The sequence below is a fragment of the Apodemus sylvaticus genome, chromosome 2 (genome assembly GCF_947179515.1).
Source record: "Apodemus sylvaticus chromosome 2, mApoSyl1.1, whole genome shotgun sequence".
Classification (NCBI taxonomy): Eukaryota; Metazoa; Chordata; class Mammalia; order Rodentia; family Muridae; genus Apodemus; species Apodemus sylvaticus.
Window position 1 is genome coordinate 184,047,830 of NC_067473.1, and position 24,546 is coordinate 184,072,375.

At 45.6% G+C, this 24,546-nt stretch overlaps 1 protein-coding gene across 3 annotated transcripts in view; it reads left to right on the forward strand.

The window, feature by feature from the left end:
• The window catches only part of Sspn (sarcospan), a 91,928-nt gene that overhangs the window by 31,940 nt on the left and 35,442 nt on the right, over positions 1-24,546 (forward strand). For 2 of the 3 annotated variants that reach the window (XM_052175270.1, XM_052175269.1), the window contains exons 2-3: positions 10,442-10,539; positions 12,056-12,162. The gene's annotated coding sequence lies outside the window, so the exon portion shown is untranslated. Of the gene's footprint in view, positions 1-5,777; positions 5,965-10,441; positions 10,540-12,055; positions 12,163-24,546 lie in introns of all 3 variants that reach the window. The other variant, XM_052175271.1, reaches the window with a different exon arrangement.

The window sequence follows — 24,546 nt, forward strand, 5'->3', positions numbered from 1 at the left end:
ATAGGAGGATCCCTGGGGCACAATGGCCAGCCCAGACAACAGGCAGCTGTAATTCAGTGAGAAAACTTGCTTTAAAAAAATAAGATGCAGAGTGGTAAAGACACTCTCAATATTGACCTCTGGCTGCTGCAGGGACATGCCCACAAACGTACTCACCAGAATATGCAATAAATACCACACATGTACACACACACACACACACATGGGTGGGGTGGGATATTAAGTGGTTCAGTTACAATGTAGCCACCTGAATACTTGGAACAAAAATCAATGCTTTAAGAGGCCCTGAAAGCTACACACTGGAGTTCCAGCTGTATAGGAGGCTGAAGAGGGAAAATTACATTTTCAAGCTCTGTCTCAGCTACAAAGGATTTTAAAACCAACCGCAACACCTTAGCAAGACACCAGCTCAAACAAACAAACAAAACCCCAAAACCTCCCAAACAAAACAACAACAAAAAATCAAACCAGTTTTCTTCTTTAGCACACTAGAGGTGATAGTTCAATTTCAATCCTGTATATATATTTTTACATTTTATAAAAGAAGTTTTTTGTCAGTGTCTTAGCCACTTGCCGGATCCTTCCTGAGGTGAGCATCTGCCTCCTGCGCGGATAGGCAGTGTGTTCATTTCCCTTTGAAGAGAGTTTATCAGGATTTAAAGCTTTCCATGTGGAAGAAAACATTGTGATGCCCTGACCTGGTAAAGTCCTCTTAAAATGGTACTCATACGCCAGGTGAAATCCCCAACACTGCCTGGAAATCTTTTTAATGAATAAGCTTAAGAGATGAGAAACAGCCGGAAACAGGCATGTGAATCAGAAGAAAATTATTCAGAAATCTGGGAAAAAAAAAAAACAAAAGAAAAATCCCAAGAGCAAGGAAGAAAATAGAGGTGTGAAGAGCAGCGGGCAGCCGTTGTTGTCCGTCTGCAGGGCGATGGATTTGACCCCTGGCCCCGCAGTCTCTGTTGTAACAACTTAAGTCTTCTGATGTAGCTCAAAAAAGTCCAAAACAGACACAAAAGAGGGGAGGGGTGACTTTGTCTTTTTTCTTTGCTTATAGTCTCAAATCCAGATCAATAAAAGGGTAAATAGTAAATCTTAGATTCAAGGCAACGAAAGGTGGATAGGTTTTGGGTTAGAAGGCAGAAAATGGGTCTACTGTAACTCTGCACAACCAGAATCACATGGATAGTGTGGATTAGCAGAGTGTTGGTGCCTGGCTCCACCAACCCTGGCCCTGGGGGATAAGGAGGAAGAAGGTGCTGGCTAGAGTGCAGAGCCAGGCTGTGGGTGTGGCAGTTGGATGGGTGGGGCCAAGAGGTGTGTCTGGGACTGAGCCCTGCCCTGGGTTTGGGGAAGAGCAGGAGGAGGGACTTTAGAAAGCAGCAGGAAACCCCAAGCCTCACTCTGTTCTAACTCTCTCAGACCTAGAAACAATGGTGGTAAAAATCAATGAACTGAATTAAACAGGACAGAACCGCCAAGCAACCTGTCCAGAAGGAGGCCCATGGAGGGCGCGTCCTGTGTTCTGGGCTCAGGACTGATGGGTGTGAGGCTCAGGTCTGGATCTCACAGAGCAGCTAGAGCAGAGCATGGGCGGCGCCCAGCCGTGAGCCCCACACTTCTGTCCTAGATCGCCCAAGAAGCTGTTCGTAGGTGATTTGTTTCAGGATGAAGGACCCGCCGGTGCCTGAGGCTCATCAGAACCAGGAGAGTTATTATGCGTTGAGGCCAGTCATTATAGTGAGTTCGAGGCTAACCTGGGCTATCTAGTGAGACACTATCTCAAAAAAGAAAAAGCCAAACAGAAAAAGAAAAACAAGAAAAGGGGGGGAAAAGCCAAAAGCCACCTCTGAAAGGGTCTGTAGAAGAGATTGGGGAAGCATGGCCCCTGTGGCACTGTCTGCCCCTAAGGGTAGGACCAGATCTCTTCCAGAGCCTTGAGGGCCAGCAGCTGGAAGCTGAGGCAGACACACCCTAGGTGATTCAGGCTGCCGAGGATAGGGAGGGGACAGTCCCTTTTGAAAGAAAAAGACCAGCACCTTAGGGTACACCCTGGACAGTTTGTGATACTCAGTACTGATCAAGAGAAAATGTCGGGTGCTGGAGAGATGACTCTGGTTAGGAGCCCTTGCTGCTCTTGTAGAGAATGTGAGTTTGTCTCTCAGCACCCATGTCTATACAACGCTATACAACCGCGGGTAACTCTCCAGCTCCCGGATATTTGATTCCTTATTCTGGCATCCTTAGGCATTTGCTTTCTGTCTGTCTGACTGTCTGTCTGTCTGTTTATCTGTTTCACACCCCCTCTTTCCATGGGAGCACATATGCACAAGTGAAATATAAAAACAATTTTTTAAAAGAGAAAAACTTGGAAAATAACGTCCTTTGGTTTTTAAAATAAAAAATAGGCATGTATTTTATATTCCTCCTCTGCCCTTGTCCCCACCCACAATGGTCTTTTACTTTCAAATAAGCTTCCCTTAGTAAAGTCAGCCTACGCCTCTCACAGGCTGAGTAGTAACTACAGCAAACCGGCAAATAAAACCACTGTGGTTGGTCGCAGAAGAGCATCACTCCCAGCCTAGAGAAAGGGTCAAAGCAGACCCATCACTCACCAGATGTTCTCAATTGATTTGAAAAACAGTGCAAGCAGCACCATTTACCATCTGTAACACACATACATACACATATACACATACACACTTACATACATACATACATACATACATACATACATATACACATATACATGCACATACACATATACACACTATACACACATACATATACACATATAAACATACACTATACACACGTACACATATACATATACACATATATACACACAGACACATACATATATACATACAGACACATACACCCATATACATACACAAAATATATATACATGCATACACATATACACATACACATATGTACATATATATACACATACACACATAAACACATATATATACACATACATGCATGAACACATATACATACACACATACGCACATACACACACACATATATATACACATAAACACATACACATACATATACATACGTGCACATATACACATATATACACACATATACATATACACATATATATATACACACATAAACACACACATGTGTACATGTTTCCTTTACTGGATCACTTTATTCTTGTTATAACATGTCATCCCGGGTCCCCTTAGTAAGCACCTCCACTGTCCCCCAGTACTGGAGTCACTTCCACCTAGAGCTGTGACAGGAACCTCACAAAGATCTTTGCTGCCTTCAGCCTCCTCCTCACCGAGCAGCCTGGGTGGGAAGCGAGATTCTAGCTCCCTCTTGATCAGCCGCCCTGATGATTTCCTAACAGGACAACTAAGTGACAGGAAGATCCGCACAGGCATTCTGGGACTTTCTACCTCACTGACCTCCAGCCTCATCCGCTTCCCTCCCTGCTGCCTCCCAGCTACTTAGTCACCGCCCTGCTATTCCTGACCACGTCTGTCCCTGGTCCCCAGGGGCTGGCCTTAGCTCCTCTGCCTGGAGCTGTCTCCAGGGTGACAGCCTCCTGGCTTACTTCTCGGCTTCTTGGATCTTTGCTTAAGTCTTCACGGTCTGTGGCCTGGCCTGCCATTCTGAGCCTCTTGACTCTCCGTTCTATGCAATGTTTCCTTCCTCTCTAGATCCTCCCTTGACATAATTATAATTAATTAGCTTATTATATTTCCTGCCTACTGTTAGCCCCTCTAAACATACACCCCCACAGCCAACAGTTTGACTCAAGTACTTAGAACAGCATCAGCCTAGCATACTGGGGGCCTCCGGTCCATGTTCTCTGATCGAGGAGGGAACATGTGGACACTTTCAGTGTCTGTTCCCTCATCTAGTACCTGTGTGGATCTGTGCAGCGGACTACAAGCTTCTCCTCTCTGTTGCCCTTGTAGCTGTCCTTTGGGGACCTGTGACCATTTCATTTGGTCATGTTTGCAAATAATTTCAAAGTCATTTTCATCCACCCATGGAATCATAATTTTTTTTTTTACCGCCTAAACAATCTAGTCTGCACAAACCGCTGCTTCAGCATCAGAAGCTTATCCAGGAGGATCCGACATCCTCTTCTGGCATCAGCAGAGACCTGCACTTGTATGTATAGCCTACACACATACACACACTAACACATACATACCTATCCCCACTCACCTATACACATCCCCCCTATATTATTATCCACACACTAACACACACACCTACCCCTCCTCACCTACACATACACACATACACCCCTACACACATGAACACACTAACACACACCTACACTCCCTACTCACCTATGAACACACATGCCTACCCCCACCTATACACACACACCCTTATACACAGGCACACACTAACATACATACTGCTTATACACATAACACATTAACATATACCTATACACACACCTACATACATGCATGCCTACACACCTATATACACATAACACCTACATAGACACACACCTACACACACATACTACTACACACATGTATACACACAGATCTACACACACATTTAGACACACCTGCACACACATTATTACACACACATGCATACCACATACACACAGGCCTACACATACATACTACATACATATAGGCCTACACATACACCTGCGCACATTTGCCCATATACACATACAGGCATGCACCTACATACACACAGGCCTACACACACATACCTATACACACATTTATACACAGAAATATATACATACATATCCATACACACAAAAAAATCCCAATATAAAATGTTAAAAATAAATCTTTTAGAAAGTCAAAGCTACCTGGGTGTCGTTATACACACCTTTAATCCTACCATTTAGAAGGCACAAGCAGGGGTATCTTTGTGAGTTTGAGGCCAGCCTGGTCTACATAGTGAGTTCCAGGACAGTAAAGGCTGCTTAGAAAGACCTGTGTCCCCCTGACCCCCACCCACCCTATGCTATTTTAAAGTTTACCCATTTTCTTGGTGGTGCTAGATCTCCATTTGATGGTAAAAGTCGGCCACACATTTGCTGAGCCCACGCTTACTGTTCTCTTTCACTTGTGAAGATACAGGCAAGCGACCCCACCCCGCCCCGCCCTGCCAGATCTTCCCTTACAGACTAAGTTCTGTAGAGCATTCTACCCGTGGTGACTCTCTGCAGTAGCAGCTTTACCTCAGACACTGAGAAATTCCCAGGGAAAATATAATTATTCTCTGTATGTGTCTTATTGCCAAGCTTATATCAATATCAGTTTAAAGGACCAGGGAGAAGTCTCCACAGATAAAGTGCTCACTTTGCAAGCGTGCCTGTGGGCTAGAGTGTTAGTCCAGAGAATGTTGTGACATGCCTGTGGTCTCCAAACTCTAGGGCAGAAATGGGGATCTCCAGGGCTTGGCTAAGTAGACAGTAGAATTCTGGATTCAAAGAGAGAGCCTGTATATTAAATCAAATGGTATATGATTGAGGATATCCATTGTCAATCTCTGATCTCCACATGTAAACTAATATGTACACATCTACCTTCACACACACACACACACACACACACACACACACAACACACACACACACGGAATGTGGAGGTGGCGCCCCTGCTCTGAGTCACCCTGAGACCAGAGGAAAGGTATTCTCCTGAGCAGTTTCACAATTCGCAAAAGGAAATCTCTCTTTGTCTCTTTATCAACCTGGGTCACAGAGAGCAATGACTGAGAGGTGAAATTAATGATCGCCTTTGTGTTTCAAGGTGGCAGCTGGCCAGATGTGCTCAGGCGCAGTGAGAGGCAGAAGGAAATGTGTTTGCCTGGGAAGTATTCGGATTCTGTGAAGTCATCCTGGAGAGCCCCTCTGGATGCTCATCCAGCTTCAGGCAGATGGGTGACCTCTCCTCCAGGATATTAACAATATCTGCAGAGCTGGGCAGATGGCATGATGTGAGTAAAATACTTGTTAGGCAGGTATGAGGATCAGAGTTAGATTCCCAGAGCCCACGTTTAAAATGTAGATATGGAAGAGTATGTTGTCGTCTCTGTGATGATGAGATGGGAAACAACAGGCCAGTGAGAGACACTGGTGTACAAAAGGTGAAAAGTATCTCAGGAACACACCCGAGATGTCCTCTGACTTCTGTATCGTGCACATACACAAGCATACATGTCCAGGCACACACACAGGCACATATGTCCAGGCACATACACAGGTACACACATACTCAGGCACACATACCCAGACACACGCACAGGCAAGCATGCATAGACACACACACACCATCCACACACGCCATCCACACACACATACACACACACACATGCAGGTTCGCATATACCAGGTACACACACAGGCACACACAGGGATACACATATAGGCTCACACACACACAGGCACACACACATACACACATACCCAGGCGCATACACACAGAGGCACACACACAGGATTGTGCATACCAGGCATATAGACACACAGGCACACACGAGACACAGAATGTGGTTATACATGTTGAGCTTCAAGGGTGATTCCTTGGCACAGTCCCTTAAAAATTAAGTGGTTCCATGATCAAAGCTGTCCATCTACTCCGCACAACCGCCCAAACCCAGAAATAAGCAACTAGGAAGCCTGGTTGGAGATCGATATCACCAACCAGCTGAGGACCAACTGTGACACCCCAGAGCCTCTCAACCTTTGAGTCAGTTAACCCTACTCTCCAGAGCAGGCGCCAGCAAGCTACTGGCCTCGGGGCCTGTTGCCTACTTTGAAAGTCCAGTGTGTGAGCTAAGAAAGATATTTTCATTTTTAGGAGCTAGAAAAAGAAGATTAAAAATGAGTAACATTTCATGACACATCAAAAGAAAATTCAGATCTCATTACATACCAAGTTTTGTTTCATTTTATGACATCATTCATTGACACACTACTGAGGGCCACATTGAGGAATATGATCAAAGCCATGTCAGTGTGTGGAGACTATGTAGCAAGCCAGTAGTGTTTCCTACCAGGTCCTCTGCTGGGGAGCTTTGTGCCACTGATCTGTGTAACAAGGCAAGGCCAAACAGGGCACTTCCCACCATGCAGGGTCATCTGTGGCTGAAACAGTGTAATAACATTTAATAACCTGCGGTAGCTCAAGGCCTTGAGAACCTACCAGTGTTGAGATGGTTACTTAAGAGTTTCAGCTCTGAAAGAAGGTTTCCTGACAGCAAGTGTTGCAGCTCTGAGGGGAAAAGTATCTTGGCAACTGGGAGCCAAGGAATGCCACAAAGTCACACCCGACAACAAACCTCACACAGGAGATGTGCTGGGAAAGACAAGAGTAGCCCCAGAAAACTCAGTGGGAGGCAGGCTTATATAAGGCTTCTTGGGGGAGGGGTTTTCTAGGTGGAGGATTCCAGGGAGCTGATTGGTGGGTTTTCAAGTCCTGAGCTTGAGGTGAGCCCAGGAATTGATGGAATTTTGAGTTCAGGGATTGGTGGGTTTTTAAAACCTGAAAGTGATCTTGGTCTTTTTACCCTACAAATTACGTTTGCTAAATTGGTAGAGATCTAAAGAACACACTTGTATAACTATATGAATATAGCTTTATTAGATTACTACCCAACAGGTACTTCAGGGCTTGAATATTCCTGAGGCATAGGCTGTGTATATGAGAACAACACCGCTCAGGGTTTGCTATAGATTTTCTCTAAATTCCCACTCATCTTTGTCTTTATTCTTTTTCCTGTATGTTTATGCTGTTTACATATTGAAAGCTGAAGGGACTCTGGCCAGCTTGAATGTGGCTCTGGCAGACCTCTCTCTGTCTTGCTAAACTGTTAGGTTACATTCCTAAGCTGGCCACCAAGATCTGTTCCCTTATTTGGCCACTTCCTCCTCCAGAGGCTGACTACCAAGGTCCAGCCATCAAAGTATTAAAGTCCAGCAACCAAAAGTCCCCTTTCGCTCACCTAAGTAACGTGACTCATTTAAAATTAAACACCTCATCCTAACATGGGGTTTCCCCTTGCACCTTTATAAGCTGTCATTTTCCTAAGGGCTGCCGCTGCCTCCTCTCTATTCAGACACAGTCCTTTGTCTCCCAGGACAAATCAAATAACACCCCGCCGCCTTGTTCCCTTCCCCTTCTCCCTCATCCTCTGACTCTTGTCTTCTGTGTCTCTTATTTCCTGCCCTCTGTCCCTCTGGGGCAAATAAATCTCCTTTGTGCTGAGAACTTGGTTTTGAGCTGATACTTTTTCTTTCAAAGGCCATATTTAAAAAAATTAGAAAAATCATCAGGTGTCTGAAAAGAATGGAAGTGCGTGTTGGGGGAAGGGCAGGGATGTCACCATGAGTTCCTGAGAAAGGCCATTTTTATCCCATCCTTCACTGTGTGTTTCTTAAAGAAGAGGGTATACATGCTTCCAACAACGCCCCCCCCCCCTTTTCTCCCACTAACCCTGGGAACCAGCAGGCATGAAAGGCTGTCTCTTTGTTCAACAACAGCGCTCTCTCTCTCTCTCTCTCTCTCTCTCTCTCTCTCTCTCTCTCTCTCTGTAGAAGTGGCTTCAGAGCTTAGATATAATCCTGCTCCCCAGCCCTCTCCCTCAAATCCCCACACCCAGGAAACTGCCGCTGTTCTGTCAGCTGGAACCTTTAAAAAGCACTGTTTATTGCCACTGCTGTCTGAATGCTTCAAGATGTATCAGGATAGCTGGAATCTGAGCTGTAGGAAGGCTGAGGCACAGGGATTGTCATGAATTTGAGGACAGTTTGAACTACATACTGAGAACCAGGCTGGCCAGAGCTAAGGTGTGGCACTCCGCCTCACATCAAAAACAAAAAGCCCAGAAATACACATAAAGATGACGTTAATCGCAAGGGGGCATGAGAGCAAATTTCTGTTCACTCCAAATGCACCATGACATACCAAAGAAATGAATCCACCCAAGGCTAGCCTGGCGAAGCAGTGAGTTTATTGGTGTCACAGGAGTGTGACTGGAGGCATGGCTGAGAGGTGTGCCTGAGGGTGACTACACACAGGGTCAGAGGTGATACAGTGGTAGCTGCTCCTAGTGTGGGTGGGGATGTTAGGGAGTTCCTAACACATCTACAGAGCCTGCAGAAGCTCCCTCAGAGTACCCACACTCTGTACTTGTTTACTGATTGTAGCCTTGAGGAAGTACCTTGTGACTTTTTTAAAGGAGTCTTGTAAGTTTCAGGTACTTCCCGAGACCCTGTAGGTTTCCTTAGTCTTAGGAGCCCCCCCTCCAGCAGGGAGTGACTAAGAAAGAAGGGGCACCAGCACAAAGCGTTTACCTTTGCAAGGTAAACAGTTGGCACAAGATATGAATGGGAAGGACACTGAGAAGTTGTTATGAAGTATAGATTGAGATAGGAGTTGGGGATTTTAAAGATTTCACAATGTTAACGGTGGAAGATCCCACTGGCTGTATCCTCAGCCTGTTTGCTAATGGCCCAGTGATGTGTACAACCTGTTTCCCACAAGAAAGAAGTAGCATTGCAGAGGCCCTCTCTCTCTCCTCCTGGATCCACATTCAGGGGCTTTCGTGGCCTCTGGAGGATTTAACTAAATCCAGTTGGTATTTATTGAGTACCAACAATATCAAGGCCAAGAAGTAACTGAAGTTCTGGGTTGCAGAAGCAGATACGGAGGGTGTGTGTGGGGTCCTGCTGCTCTGGCGGTGAGTCACGTAGGGAAGAGAAGAACAGGAGGAAGAGACCAAGTGTGTTTCAAAGGAAGAGCCTTGTGTGACTCATGAAGTAAGGGCACTGTGCAAAAATCTCTCTTAGAAGAGCATGTACCTTGCAAGGAATGGTATGGCTAACATATTACATGTATGATTTGAGTTAAATTGATTATTGTCATACATAGAGAAATATGGTATCACTAACAAGATTAAAAGACAAGGAGAGGGTATGTATATATGTGTATATGTATATGATATCTATATGTGCGTGTGTGTATATATATGTGTATGTATATACATATGTGATGTATTTATGTGCATTTGTATGTATATGTGCCTATATATCATATATATGTATATGTGTGTTTATGTATATTATATATATTTTATGTATGTTTCTATGTGTATGTACATGTGTGTAGTGTGCAAGTATATAGTGTATATTATGCATGTATGTGCATGCATGTGCATGTATGTATATGCATGTGTATATGGGTATGTATGTGTATGTATATGTATGTGTATGTGTGTATGCATGTGTATATATGATACATATATATATATGTGTGTATATACAGATTACATTTTCTAATCACTACTCTAAAAGTCTTGTTTTTCATCTGAAGAGAAAATAATTTACTTTTATAACAGGGCTTTTGAAGATGGAACAAAAGCAAATGGAAAAACCGTTTCAAAAGAAAATTATGGTTTGTTTTTTTTTTTTTAGAGTCCTGGATCCAAAGCATGTTTTTAGAAAAATATAACACATCTAAATATCAGATTGCCCTGGGGACAAGCACCCTGAAATGACACCTTCATGAAAAGGTACATTTACAAATATTCAAATCTATGTTTACAGTCAGACTCCTAAGGGGAAGCTGTCTCTTGACCTTGGTGTTCTTCTGAGAGGAAAGGAACTCAAACCAGGGGTCTGACAGTGGTGTGATAGGTCTGAGCATGCTCCAAGCTATCAGCAGCTCCTGAGAATGTTCCTTACGGGGGTGGGGGGGAGGCAGAGAGAGAGAGAGAGAGAGAGAGAGAGAGAGAGAGAGAGAGAGAGAGAGGGGAGGGGAGGGGAGGGGAGAGGAGAGGGGAGGGGAGGAGAGGAGAAGAGAGGGAGCACAGAGTCCCTGCATCTGTCTTGGGCAGGCTGGGTGGTGTGAATGGTCACACTTGAAACACAAGTTCAATCTGACTTTACATTTGATTGTCAAGAGAGACACCAGATATGGGCCAGACTAGAAGGCCTGTTGTCCCCGCCCCCTCCTTCTAGGAACTGCCTTATTAGTGGCTGTGCCTGCTCTTCAGGAGCCTTGGGTGGTGTCTTGGGTTCATGCTTGCTCTTTGGGTCAAGGTTTTTCTGTGTATTTTACACTAGCCTTGAACATACTATGGTAGTTTTACTTTTAAAGAAAGAGAAGATTTTTAAAAGAAACGACCATGCCATTGCAGCATTAGCAAACTAGCTGTCATGGATTCAGCTTAGGTGTTTGTCAACAGACGGATGGGAAAAGAAAATACAGCAGATCTAGAAAACTATTATGATTCATCATAATACTATTTAGCTATAGAGAGGAATGAAATTATGCATTTTAGGGGAAAACAGATGGAATTGGAGGCCACTATCCTAAGTGCAATCAGTCAGACTCAGAAACATAAATATCACAGTTGTGTTTATGTGTTGATCTCCGTGTGTGTACATGTATGTCTGTGTATGTGGGTGTGTGTATGTACATGTATGTCTCTGTATATGTGGGTATGTGTCCATCTGTGTGTGTGAATGTGTGTGAGTGTGAATGCTCACACATGCAAGGATGTATGACATGAAAGTAGGAATGAGACTTTCTGGAGAAGGGAAGGGGACTGGGGGAGGGGTGGGGGAGGGGCAGGGGAGGGAGGGGGATGTGTGGGGATGGAGGGGGAGGGGGAGGGGAAGGACACAGATGGTGAATATGGTCAAAGTACACGATGTAAGCAGAGGAAACAGTGCCATGGACAATGGCTGTGAGCTGATAGAGATCGTGGGCCTTTTAAAAATAATTTAAGGCACAGTTAGTTACTCATCCAAGAGCAAATACCTATCACTCTCTGGAATCCAGGGGAAGTGTCTGAGATGTCTGAAATCTTTCAGTATTCCGCAGGCATTCCTCTAGTTTAGAATTTCTCAAATCCTAGTAATTTTTTCTTTTGTCTCTGTCTTTGTTGACTTTCACAAACAGAAGACTTCTCAGGTAATGTGTAAATCAGTGTTGGCCGTTAAACTCATCTGAATTTAAACTGATGACAGTCAGCCATCACATGGACTTTGAAACAAATACTTACTGTTTCCCTGGTTTTACAGTTTGCCTGAGGAAGATTGCAAAATGTTAAGGAAGGAACTCAAAGGAATAAGGAAGCTCAGTATTCAGCCTCTGAGATCAACGTGGGGCTTTGGAAGATGCTAAACACGTGAGTCCAGTTTTGCCCAGAAAGAAAGAATTTTCCATATTTTTTTCACTGTGAACCTGCCTCGGACTAAGTTAGAGAATCATAGACAATTTTTTTCATCCATAGCACAGAGAGGGCGGGGCTTCCTCCAGGGCAACTGAGCTCTGAGTGATCTGAGAGAGGAGGCTGCTGCCTCTGTGACCTGGGAAGAAGACCGGAGACTGAGGACGTCCTCACCCTTCCCTTGCATGTGAGGTTAGAGCTGTGACCCCGGGAATGGGAAACAAGGAGTCTGGGCACATTCAGGCCCTCACAGCCCGTTACCCCAACACACCCCCAGCCCATACTCGAGGGGTGGAGCCCAGTAAGGAGAGTTTGGGATGCTGAAAGATGTCCGCGCTGCTGCTTTCTGGACAGATTATGTCCTGGCTGGCACCAGCCCGTCTCTTCACCCAGAACAAGCACTTAGCAAAGCTCTCTGCCTATCCAAGATGGCGTGTTAGGATGGCGTGGCGCATGGTTGCAAGATGGGATAGGAGAGAGCGGTTGGTTTCTTGAGTGTTCAGATAAAAGCTACGATCTCTTAAGAGGCGGTGGAAATGGGGGGCTAGAGGAATGTCTAGAGACAGTGTTTGCCTCAACTCTCCACAGTGTGTGACAGTGTGTGAAAGCTGTGTGTGTGTGGTGTGTGTGTATGGTATGCTGTGGTATGGTGTGTGTGTGTTGTGTGTGTGTTATGGTATGGTAGTGGTACATGTATATGTGTTATGTGTGTGTGAGGCATGGTGTGGTATGTGTGCATGGTGTGGTGGTGTGGTATGGAATGTGTATGTGCTGTATGTGTACATGATGTGATGGTGGGCAGTGTGTGTGTGATGTGTGTGGTATATGTGTGTGGTATATGTGTGTGTGGTGTGGTGGGGGCGTGTGCATGTGTGCTCTATGTGTTTGTGGTGTGGTATGTGTATGTGTATATGTGTACGTGGTGTGGTGGTGGTGGAGGCATATATATGTGTGTGTGTGGTGTGTGTGTGTGTATGTGTATATGTGTGTGTGGTGTGTGTGTATGTGTATATGTGTATGTGTGTGTATGTGGTGTGTGTGTATGTGTATATATGTGTGTGGTATGTGTGTGTGGTGTTTGTGTATATGTGTGTGTATGTGTATATGTGTGTGTGGTGCGTGTGTATGTGTATATATGTGTGTGGTATGTGTATATGTGTGTGTGTGGTGTGTGTATGTGTGTGTGTATGTGTATATATGTATGTGTGTGGCATGTGTGTATGTGTATATGTGTGTGTGGTGTGTGTGTGTATGTGTATATGTGTGTGTGTGTGTTAGGTATGAGCATATGTGAGCATATGTGTGGTGCCCTGAGGTCAATATCCAATGTCTTCCTTGATCTGTTCATATTTTGAGACAGGGTCTCTCACGGAACCTGATGCTCGTGGACTCGTGTAGCCTGGCTGAGCAGTGAGTCCCAGGCTCCTCCTGTCTCTGCCTCCCCAGGCCTGGGTATATGCATTTGCCTCTGTGCCTGGCTTTTTACATGGGTGCTGGGCATCTGACCTCCGGTTTCCATGCTAATGAGGCACCCGCTTTAGCAACTGAGACTCTGGCCTAGCCCAAGGAACTGCATTTATCTGTACATCTGCGTGTGCACAGTGTGCGTGGACATTTGCCCCTATTTTTTGTGATTGAGATAGGATCCTAATGAGGGTGGACTGACATCAGTTATTCTTACTTTCTCAGTGTCGATCTGCTATGAGCCTAGAAACCTGTCTTCAGGTGCATGGCATTAATTCCAGTTGCCCTAATTAGGAACTGCCCTGAACCATTAATGGGCCATCTTCTTCCCTGTCTTCAAAGCAGGCTGGAACGTGGTGCTATTCCAAGTCTCCTTCTATTCACCAAGATGGAAACAAGTGGGTTGATTAGCAGATTGAATTGCTTTCAAAGCAGCCAGGCACTGTAAGACATCTACACAGGCCTCTCACCACCACCACTACTCCCCCCCCCCCACCTCTCACCACCACCACTACCCCCCCCCCACCTCACCACCACCACTACCCACCCCCACCTCACCACCACCACTACCCACCCCCCCCACCTCTCACCACCACCACTACCCACCCCCACCTCTCACCACCACCCCCACCACCTCTCACCACCCCCCCCCCCCACCCCCCCCCCCCCCACCACCACTACCCCTCCCCCACCTCTTGCTCTTTAATTAGCCTCCCCATTGCTCTAATTTTCCTCCATGGCTTATGATTTGCTGACTCCAAATAAATCAGAGGAAATCTGCTCCGATGCAGAATCTAATTGGTTGTGCTTTAGAATTCATTGAATATGTACTTATTGAGAAAATTCCTCTCTCCACTTGGGTGTCTTTGTTCCATCTTTAGTCCTAACGAGCCAAATGGGAGAGACTTGGGGAGCAACAGCTTTGCCCTTTCAGCAATGGAGCCAACAAGGAGTGGGCGCGCTGGTCATTTGTTAAAGATGGTGTGTAGCTTTGCTTGCTCTACAAAGCATGTAACGTCACAGACATGGGAACTCCTTATGATGAGGATGGGGAAACTAAGACTTGGGGTAAGGAACTTGGGCAGAAACCACTATACCAGTGGAGATGGTATTGAAGAGTCCAAGGTTAGCCCTCTGGGTCCTCTTCACAACACCACAGTCATGGCTAACCTTTCTCCATCCAAGTCTGATGGACCACCCTACTGCTATTGTGGTCGCTCGTCTGGGCATCCATCCTGTTCCGAGCTTAGATGCTCAGCCAGTCCCAAAGTTGTTCTGTTTCCTTTGGCAGCTGCTGTTTTGATGCCCTTGGTTTGTGCCCCTGACTGGATGGACACATCTGTGACATCTAGGGGCCTGTTCACACTTAGACAAAGGGATGGAGCGGGAGGGCTACAGGTGGGGTGGCTTTTACTTCCGCGAGGAAAGCTTTGCACTGGGACACAAACTGCCATTTGAAGACTTTCAGTTCCTTTATTTTTGATAATATTTTTTATAGTTAGAAACAGAGTAACAGGTTGCATTATGGCATGTGTGTGTGTGTGTGTGTGTGTGTATCCTATATGTATGATATGTATGTGCATATATCTAACTACAAGGCATAATCATATATATATATATAATATATATATATATATTATATATATATATATGATCAAACTCAGTAACGCAGCACAATTGTGCTTTGTTCTTATTTATCCCCCATTCCCCCACTTCTTAATGACGCCCTTAGTTTGCAGGTCTATTTCCCAATTCTTCTCAAATCTGCAGGTGCAGAGCCCAGCGCCTCCCTCACACCCCCCACACCCCCTCGATCCCGCCCTGGCCTCAGCTGGAGCCCTTCTCTTCGAGGCTCCCCAGGGCCACCCTCCCTGCCAGGAGGCCCGCTCTCTGATGGTGCCCACAGTACACTGCTCCTTATTGTTTTCTCTAAGTTGTTTTCCTACGTTTTCCCTTCCTTAAGGCCATCTCTAGATAGGGTCTTAGAATACACACAAACACATGCTTTCTTGTTATTCCAGAAGCCTGGGCCCCTCTCTTGGGAAGTTATTTCAAGCATTGACAGACAAGGTCCTCTATCATAGAATCTTATATTTCAGTGAGTTTGGAAAAAGCATCCCAGGACACTAAATTATACTGACCTGGATTTCTATTTCTTCCGTTATTACGTTGACCATGGCTCATGTCTGTGGAGGATTAATCTAAATGGTCACAATGAAGACACGATGACTTAATGTAAATAATGCCACAGAACAAGTAGACATGGTCTATCTCAGAAACAAAAGGAGTAGGTGGTGTTTGGCATTTCTGGATTCAGTTTGCAGGTGTCTATTGGAAGATCCTGGCTACAAGAGGGGGATTCTGTGGTTGAAAGCATTGTGTGTGTGTGTGTGTTGGGGGGGGGTGCAGTGTCTTCATTGGTCTCCATGGAATAAATATGCCTTTTTCACATTTGTATTGATGTATTGTATGTATCACAAATATGTATTAACTCATGACATTTTTCACAATATGAATCCAGATACCTTGATTGCTTCTCAAGTACTTGCATAGTTTTTTTTTTACCTTACTAGGCTTGTGGATTACAGCCTAGTAAATGCAAAACAAAAACAAACCAGCAAAGCTCCTTGCTATAGCAGTGGAAAATGGCAGGCACTGACTGAGGCGGGACACAGACTTCCAGGCATCAGCATTACCTCACTGCATGCACAGTGATCTCTAAATATCATCTTGGTTAAATATTAATTGTTCTTCCAGCTCTGCTTAAGCTGAAAACACTGACCACATCTTCCTGTGATTGTCCGTGGATGGATTTATTGGAAGTATGATTGACAACCAATGATGTACACATAGAATGTGCCATTTGATACGGTGTGTGTGCACACGCGTGACTGAGAGTGCATGCCCTGGTGTGCATGGAGGCTAGCACTCTGTCACCATCTCCCTGATTCCCTGGAGACAGGTCCCCCACCCCCCACACACTGGATCTGGAGTGTGGTGACAGCCAGCAAGCCTCATTCCCTTTCCCAACAGCACTGAGGTCGTAGGTGTGGTTAGTCACATGCAGCTTCTTACATGGGAGCTGGGGATTTGAACTCCTGTCCTCATGTTTGTTCTGACCACTGAGCCTTCTCTCCAGTCCCTGCCCTATCTTTGAAGGGTTAGCTGTTCTGATGCGTGGAGTGATTTCCCACTGCGGTGTTAATTTACATTTCTCTATAATAGGATAGGAAACATTTCCAACTGTGGACTGATCATCTGTCTTCTTTCATGAGAAGTCTGTCCAAATCATTAACTTCTTTTGATTGGATCTTTTTGGGTTTTTTCTTTTACGTTCCTGAACTCAACAGTTCTTTATATGTTTTTTTGGTATAGGTCTTTTATTATTTTAGACTTTTGATTACACATTTCCCCAGCCTGTGGCTCCTCTTTTAATTCTCACTATTTAATCTTATTTGTATGTACAATTCATGGGAATTTTTTTGTTATTAAAAATTCTTTATATTTGAAACTGGTTTTTTTTTTTTTTTTAAATTTGGGAAGCAGGAGCTCACTATGTGGACCAGGCTGACTTCAAATTCAAGGAGATCTGCCTGCCCCTGCCACCTAAACTCTGGGACTAAAGTCATGTACTGCAGTTACAACTGGTACATCTAGGTTCTCAGGCGCATAGAAAAGCTGACTCGGTGCCATAATAGTTCAATAAGGCCATTTTAAAGAGACAGTTCACTTGAACTGTTAGCCCACTATGAAAGTCCAGATCTGAATAATCCACTATTTTCTGAAATTAAAGATTTATTTTAAAAAATACTAATAATCTTAGTAAGTATATTATATTGTAAGTATAAAACTTAGTTTTAAGTTCTCAGATGAAAACAATACAGATCTAGATATTCTATGATCTCTCTGTCTCTGTCACTCTGTCTCTCTCTGTCTCTGTCTCTCTCACTATCTGTCTCTGTCTCTCTCACTGTCTCTCTGTCTCTGCCTCTGTGTAGTGCTGTCTCTGTCACATTGTCTCCCTCTATCTGTGTCTCTGTCTCTATGTCGTGCTGTCTCTCTGTCACATTGTGTCCCTCTATCTGTGTCTCTGCCTCTGTGTCGTGCTGTCTCTCTGTCACATTGTCTCCCTCTATCTGTGTCTCTGCCTCTGTGTCGTGCTGTCTCTCTCTGTCACATTGTCACCCTCTGTGTCTCTGTCTCTGTGTCGTGCTGTCTCTCTGTCACATTGTGTCCCTCTATCTGTGTCTCTGCCTCTGTGTCGTGCTGTCTCTCTGTCTCTGCCTCTGTGTCGTGCTGTCTCTCTCTGTCACATTGTCTCCCTCTATCTGTGTCTCTGTCTCTGTGTCGTGCTGTCTCTCTGTCACATTGTCTCCCTCTATCTGTGTCTCTGCCTCTGTGTCGTGCTGTCTCTCTGTCTCTGCCTTTCCTTCCTTTCGCTCTCCTCACTTGAGAACCTCTCTGCCCTGAGGTCTCCCACCCACCGTAGCCACGAGCCTCCATGCGCACAGCTTTGTTCGATGTCTCAGTCTGCATTACTGTTATGTAAGAACTTAGCCTCAAGTCTGTGGCTTGTCATGTGATGAAAGAGCCACGGTCTCAGATGGTTCCTAGAACGTCTCCTAAAACATCTGATTTTGTGACTCACAAGTGCATGAGCGAGAGACACTGGATGACAGTCTTAAAGGTTTTACAAGACTAAATTCTTGTAGTGACATCACAGTCACAGTACGGAAGATGAAGTAAGGCTGGTCGGGCAGCCTGTACTAACTGGAAGTGAGACCTGACCATAGCCCTTTCTCAGCACACTGATGCAACAATCTGCCCCGTAAGTTCAGTATTAAAGCCCCCTCCCCTGGGATTGGGAGCTGGCACAGTGGGTCAAGTGTCAGAAAGTATGACGACCAGAGTTCAGATCCCAGCACTCACGGGAATGCTGGGAGTGCTTGGCAGCTGGTTGGTAACCCCAGCATGGGCGACTCCTGGAGTACCGGGCTGTTCAGACTGTCTGCAGAGCTGGGCTTGAGGTGAGAGACCCTGCCTCAGGACAGAACGTGTCTGAGGAAGACATATAGGAAGACTCTGGCTTCCACATATCATCAGTGGACATACATATGCACATGCACATGAAACAACACATGTGAACGTGCGTATGTGAAAACATGCAAAAAAATAACAACATTTTTCAGTTTCTTCTATTGTCATTGTCACTGCTTTTCCAGATTAACAGTAGTTTTTCCTCCCTAAATAGTTGGTTTTCATGGTCTAGAGCTGCCTTGTCCTGTGTGGTGGAGACAGCACCCCTAAACTGATAAACACTTAAGAATGATTTCCCCTCTCCCTGTTCCCAATTCTCTTCCTCCAACAGTTACTGCTGTGTCATCATGGTCGCCTCCCAATGGGTGTCCCTGCCTCCTTTCTTCCCTTCTTGGCCCATGGCTATAACTCATGACATTTTCACAATATGAATCCAGATACCTTGATTGCTTCTCAAGTACTTGCATACTTTTTATTACCTTAAGAATAAAGCCCAGATTTCTTACTGTGACCTTTCACAGGCCTCCTTGCTGAACTTTATCTTGAGGTGGTACCAATACAAGAAGAGATGTTGGTAGAACAAAAGTTTCAGGATGTGGCAAGGAAGGGGCAGGGAGGTGGATTTGCCCAAAGTACATTATGTATCTATATGCAATCTTCCTTATGAGATGCAGTGTTGTGCATGACAGATGTAAGTAGTTAAATGTTTGAATAGCTAAGCTTGGTGGTTGAGGAATTCTGAGTTGCCATCAGAGCCCAGAGAGAAGATGTATAGAAAATTACATCAGAAGATGGCACATGGTTTTCATGTCTCCATCTTCCCTGTGGGATCCCCTTAGTCTTTGGGGGATTCCTGAGCATTGCAGGACACTAGAATTCTATTCTTGGTGGTTCATTATTCCAGCCTTAGGTGCATGGAGCTCTAGATGTGAGATTGGCTTTTGGATGGTTCCAAGCACTCAGGTATGTATTGGGCCACCGGGAACTTGGTCTTAGAGCCTTCCAAAAATGTTCAGCCTTGAATATTCACCCTGCCCCGTGACCACAGTCAAGGTCACCCTGGGGGAGGGAGGGGCTGAGGAGTGCGCAGAGGTCCCCAGAGATCCCATTTGGCTTACTCAGTGAGGGCCAAGAAGTCAGAGAGGTTACCTCTGAGCTGTTCCCCAGACTCTGAGCACTGTGCGTGCCCTGGACTCTCCACAGGTCAGTTAGGAGAGTAGAGAGTGCTGGTGTCTAGATATGTCACCTGCATGCCCACTTTTCTTCCCTCTTCAGTTAACCCTCTCTGAAACGTGCTCATGGACACATCCAGAGGCGTGTCTCCCAGGGGAGTGCAGATGGAGTCAAATTGACGGTGAAGCTGACCCAGCAGAGCCCACCCAGTCCTTCTTTTCTCTCCATGTACCATATATTTTGTATGTGTGAGAAACATTATCACCAAGAGTGAGAGAGACGACACTTGTATGCTTGGATAAGATTAGTAGATGGCGATACAAGGGTAGAGATCTCAGCCGCAGACAGGGTAAGTTAAGGACTTCAGGTGTCCTCCCTGAGTCTGGTATGGGATAAAACCCCAAATGTCTTATGAGGAGCTTAAGATTACCAGCCCTGTAAAGACCTGATAGTGGCAAGGCTCTCTGGGCCAGATTCTATCATCCACCAGAAAAGGCTCCCTGGACACAGCACGGCAGCGTGAGAGGTATAGCGGTGAGTGTGTGGTCTCAGGAGCTCCGGCCGAGAGCCAGATCGTAGATGGCACCAGTGGCCAGACAGTGGAGATGGAATGGAAGGGATTCAGTGTCTCCCTGTGCTGCAGCTCCTTCCCAGTGACCATTTGGCTCCTCCTGAATAGGTAGTAGGGACCCACAGCACATGGCACAGTAGTCATCTGGCAGAAGAGGACTCCAGAGCAAGGTGGGGCTGTTTCCCCAAGGGATGCTGTGTCACACATGTGCTTAGGGGACCTTAGTCCTCAAAGCATCAGTCAACAGAAGTCCTGCCGGTGTGCTGCTAACAGCTACAGATCAGAAACACTGATTTCATCGTGCAGCCTTGAGCTTGAAATCCTCCAAAGAGGCCTTGTCAAACTGTGCTAGTACAGTGGTCAGTAGTCATTAAAAACAATTTTAAGAAGTCATTCTTAGTGAAGGAAGCAACAGGAATAATCCAGTCACTCAGCCGTGCGCTACCATGCTCACACAGACACAAACGATGTCTTATGTTTCCCCAGTGATGCTCACAGGTTAGGTGTTAAAACCCTTGGAACAGTGATTGTTTCAGTGAGGCATGTGTGCCTGTCTACTGTTAGTAAAAAAACTACATGCTGTGCATTTTTCTGGTATCTTCCATGACCTCAGCCTTGCTTGGCACAAGCTAATAACAGGAAAGACAAAGAAGGAGTTGGGAGAAGTTGGTGAACTTCTTTTCCTCCTCCAGTTTCTTTCTGGAGGTGTGAACCAATCATGAAACTGTTAAAAATAAAGAAAGGCCCTGTGAAGCAGTGTGAAGGAAGAGACCGCACAGTGGGTCCTGGGATACTCGGCATCTGGACCATTCCCTGTGAATCCAGCCTGAAGGTGCTGAACATTCGTTCACACAATCGGGCACACTGTAGCACATTGTAGATTTCTTTTCTGGAAACAAGGAACAGAGTGTCCTGACACCTCTAGACATTAGGCGCTTATAGAGCCTCATCAAGAGTGACAACCAGGAATGGAACTTTCACATCACCTCCCACACAACCCCCAAAAGTTGCATCCTACAGAATGACACACAGGAGCCCAAGCTACAAGGTATGACCTCAGCAAGTAGGAGACATGTTTCCTCTCCAGGTTGAAAGTAGACACATACCAGGTTTTTTCCCCAATTGACAACTTAGACTTAAGCTTTAGTAATTTGTGTCAAGATACATATTTTTAGGATACAGGCAATGTTATTTTAAGATGCACAGAAACTTGAAAGGTGCTTGAGGCCTTTGGTGAGGAATGAGGAGGGGGCTAGACATTTGCGTGTCAACTCCTGACTCCAGCAGACGTTTGCACGGCCACGGCAGCCAGCCGAAGACAAGTGGAGACAATCACTGGTATGCTATTTAAGTGTTTGTTCTTCTGGAAAGGAAACAGTAACATGTTCAAGAGAGCCAGAGTGGAGGCACGTGCCTCTCTGAAATCCCAGCACTTCCAGGTCGAAGCAGGAGGATTGGCACGTGCTCCACAGCAGCCTGGGTTACACAGTGAGTTCTAAGCAAGTCTGTGCTATAGGGTGGAACACATAGCCGATAAGTGGGCTGGGTGTAGTGGCAGACACCTGTAATCCAAGCGTCTGGAGGTAGAGGCAGTCTGATCATGAGTAGAGACCAGTTTGGTCTGGATAGTGAGTCCTGTCTCAGAGACAAAGAAGCAATCCCCGTCCTGCTTCACTTGTCTGCCCACTTTCCCAGCACTGTGGTCAGCAGGACCCTCGAGAACACTCCACAGCCAGTCCTGGGGGGCACAGGCTAATCAGACATGGAGAATGTGTAGTGAGGCTCACACTTGCTCTGTGCTGCCAGAGCTGGATGTTCATTCGCATTGTGTCCTACTGCGCAGCTACAGTCTGGAAAGTCCTCTCCCTGTAAAGTGTACTTGTCTCTGCTCTTTCTTTTGTCTACGGTGCTGCACTGAGTAGCAGTTCGGCCACCACTCAGGAAACCTTTCCTCTGCTCTGCTCTGTCTATCAGAGCCCTGTGCTTTCTCATATTTGGAGATAACAGCCAACACCATGCCAGTTCATTGCCAAGGCAAGGCCAGTGTTGAGGACTTTCTCATTGCTGGAAGGGGATTGGTTGACGGTCACGGCCCTTTGTGTCATCTTGTTTTTAAGACTGGGTAATACTATAGTTGTGTTTTCTCAGTGGTGGCTCAAAATAGGGGATGTTGTGGGAACGCATTAGAAAACCACAGTTTCTTTTGGAACTGCCAGTCAGTTTATAAATGGCAGTCTGACTGGCGGTGTTATCTAAAAGCATTTGATTATGAAAGTGGAGACACTAATCAGAGACCAAAGTTTAACTGCTTTTGTGCTCAGTAGGGCAGTGGAGCCCAACAAGTCCTGTGGGATAATCAGTCCAGAAAGCTGATCATCTGACAGAAACCTGTAGACTGAATCCAGGGCATCCGTGTCTGCCGTGGGGCGTGGGGGTTGGAGTGGGGTTGTGTGGGGGTGACAGTTATGAGAAGGTGACACGGGGTGATTGGAAACAGAGAGGCAGAGACCTAGTCCTAGGAAACAGAATGCAGATATACAAATGCAAATATCCACCTGTCCCCTTCAAAGCAGTTGTTTTGAAAGCACACCCCTTGCACAGCATGGACGTTGCTCAAAGAATTTCTGAAATTACTTTTCAAGAATTGTCTTGAAATGCTAACCTCCCCATTATTTTTAATTCTGTTTTTCTTAAAACAGATTTTTCTTTTTTACTTAAGAAAAATTTAATGTAAATGAGTGTTCATCTGCACGTGTATCTGTGTAGTTTATGCATGCCTGAGTGTCTGCAGAGGCCAGAAGAGGGTGTTAGATCCCCTGGAACTAAAGTTAACAGGTTTTGTTTGCCAGGAACCAAACTTGGATCTTCTACATGAGGAGTAAGTGTTGCTAACCACTGAGCAACTTTCTGGCCCCCATTATTTTTAGTATTGGTGAAGGATGGAATTAATGTGAGGGACGGATGTTTGGCAGTAACCAGGAGAGGCTTTGAGTACTGGAAACAGGCCAAGCTGATGTGCAGTCAGCACTGACATTTTCCAGTAGTGAGGTCATGGGCAAGTTGATGATCTGAAGCATTGGATCATTCATTCATTCATTCATCCATCCATCCCAGCAGCCAGTCTTTTGGTCAGCTATAGTGTGAAGGCTTGCAGAGAACTTGGGGTGAAGTCAGCATCTCGATCCCAGTCTCAGTCCTAGGCTGTCGATTACTACTTAAAACTATGACGGTCATATTCTAGGCATACTGTAGAAATAAGTAATAACAGCAATTATTTTGGGTGGCTCTTAAATGATCGCTGCTTAAAGTTCCTGAAGAGAAATTCTGAACACATTTTTAATAACTAGTCTTTCCAAATAAACATACAGCTTAAAACAGGGACAGAGTTCAGAGTCACCCGTTTCAGAGGCATTCCTTAGGTGCCTGGCCTGGCATGTTCCCTGTCTCCCCCTTTCCTCTGTCCCTGCTTTCCTTCCTTCTGTTGGTCGACACTATTTCTATGGAGATATGAAGAAATACATGTTCATCCCAGGAAGGGAACCAATGACAGCCAAAGAGGCGAAACAATGAAAGTCAGATAGCTCCCCTGAGCTCAGAGGAAATGGAGGACTCGGTTTCCCAGCAGGGCCTCCTCTTCCCTACCTTATCTGGGGAGCCAGCCCCCCATACTCTACCTGAGGAAAGTCAAGCAATCCTTGGTGGAAAACACACGTTTAACTTCCTAGAATGGCCTCTCCGTGTAAATGAACTATCCCAGAACCTTCAACAGCATCCAATGAGATGCCCTAAGAACCCCTCCCACCCTCCAAGGCTTATATAACGTAGTCCTTGTTCACCTCAACAAAGTGTATGTGCGCAAGCTGTTTCATTGAACACTGCGAGAGCCGGTTCATTGATTGTCCCCTGAGAAAGCTAGAACATCGAGGAGCTTAACACTAAGATCTTTGGAGGAGACCTCCCCTCTCCAGCATCCACTGTGGATCCAGGATCCTGCTGACATATCTGACATTGCTTTCTGTGCTTTGGCATCCAGACACCCCGAGGGAAGACTGGGACACCCCAAGGGAAGAATCGGACCCCAGACCCCAGCTCTGCTC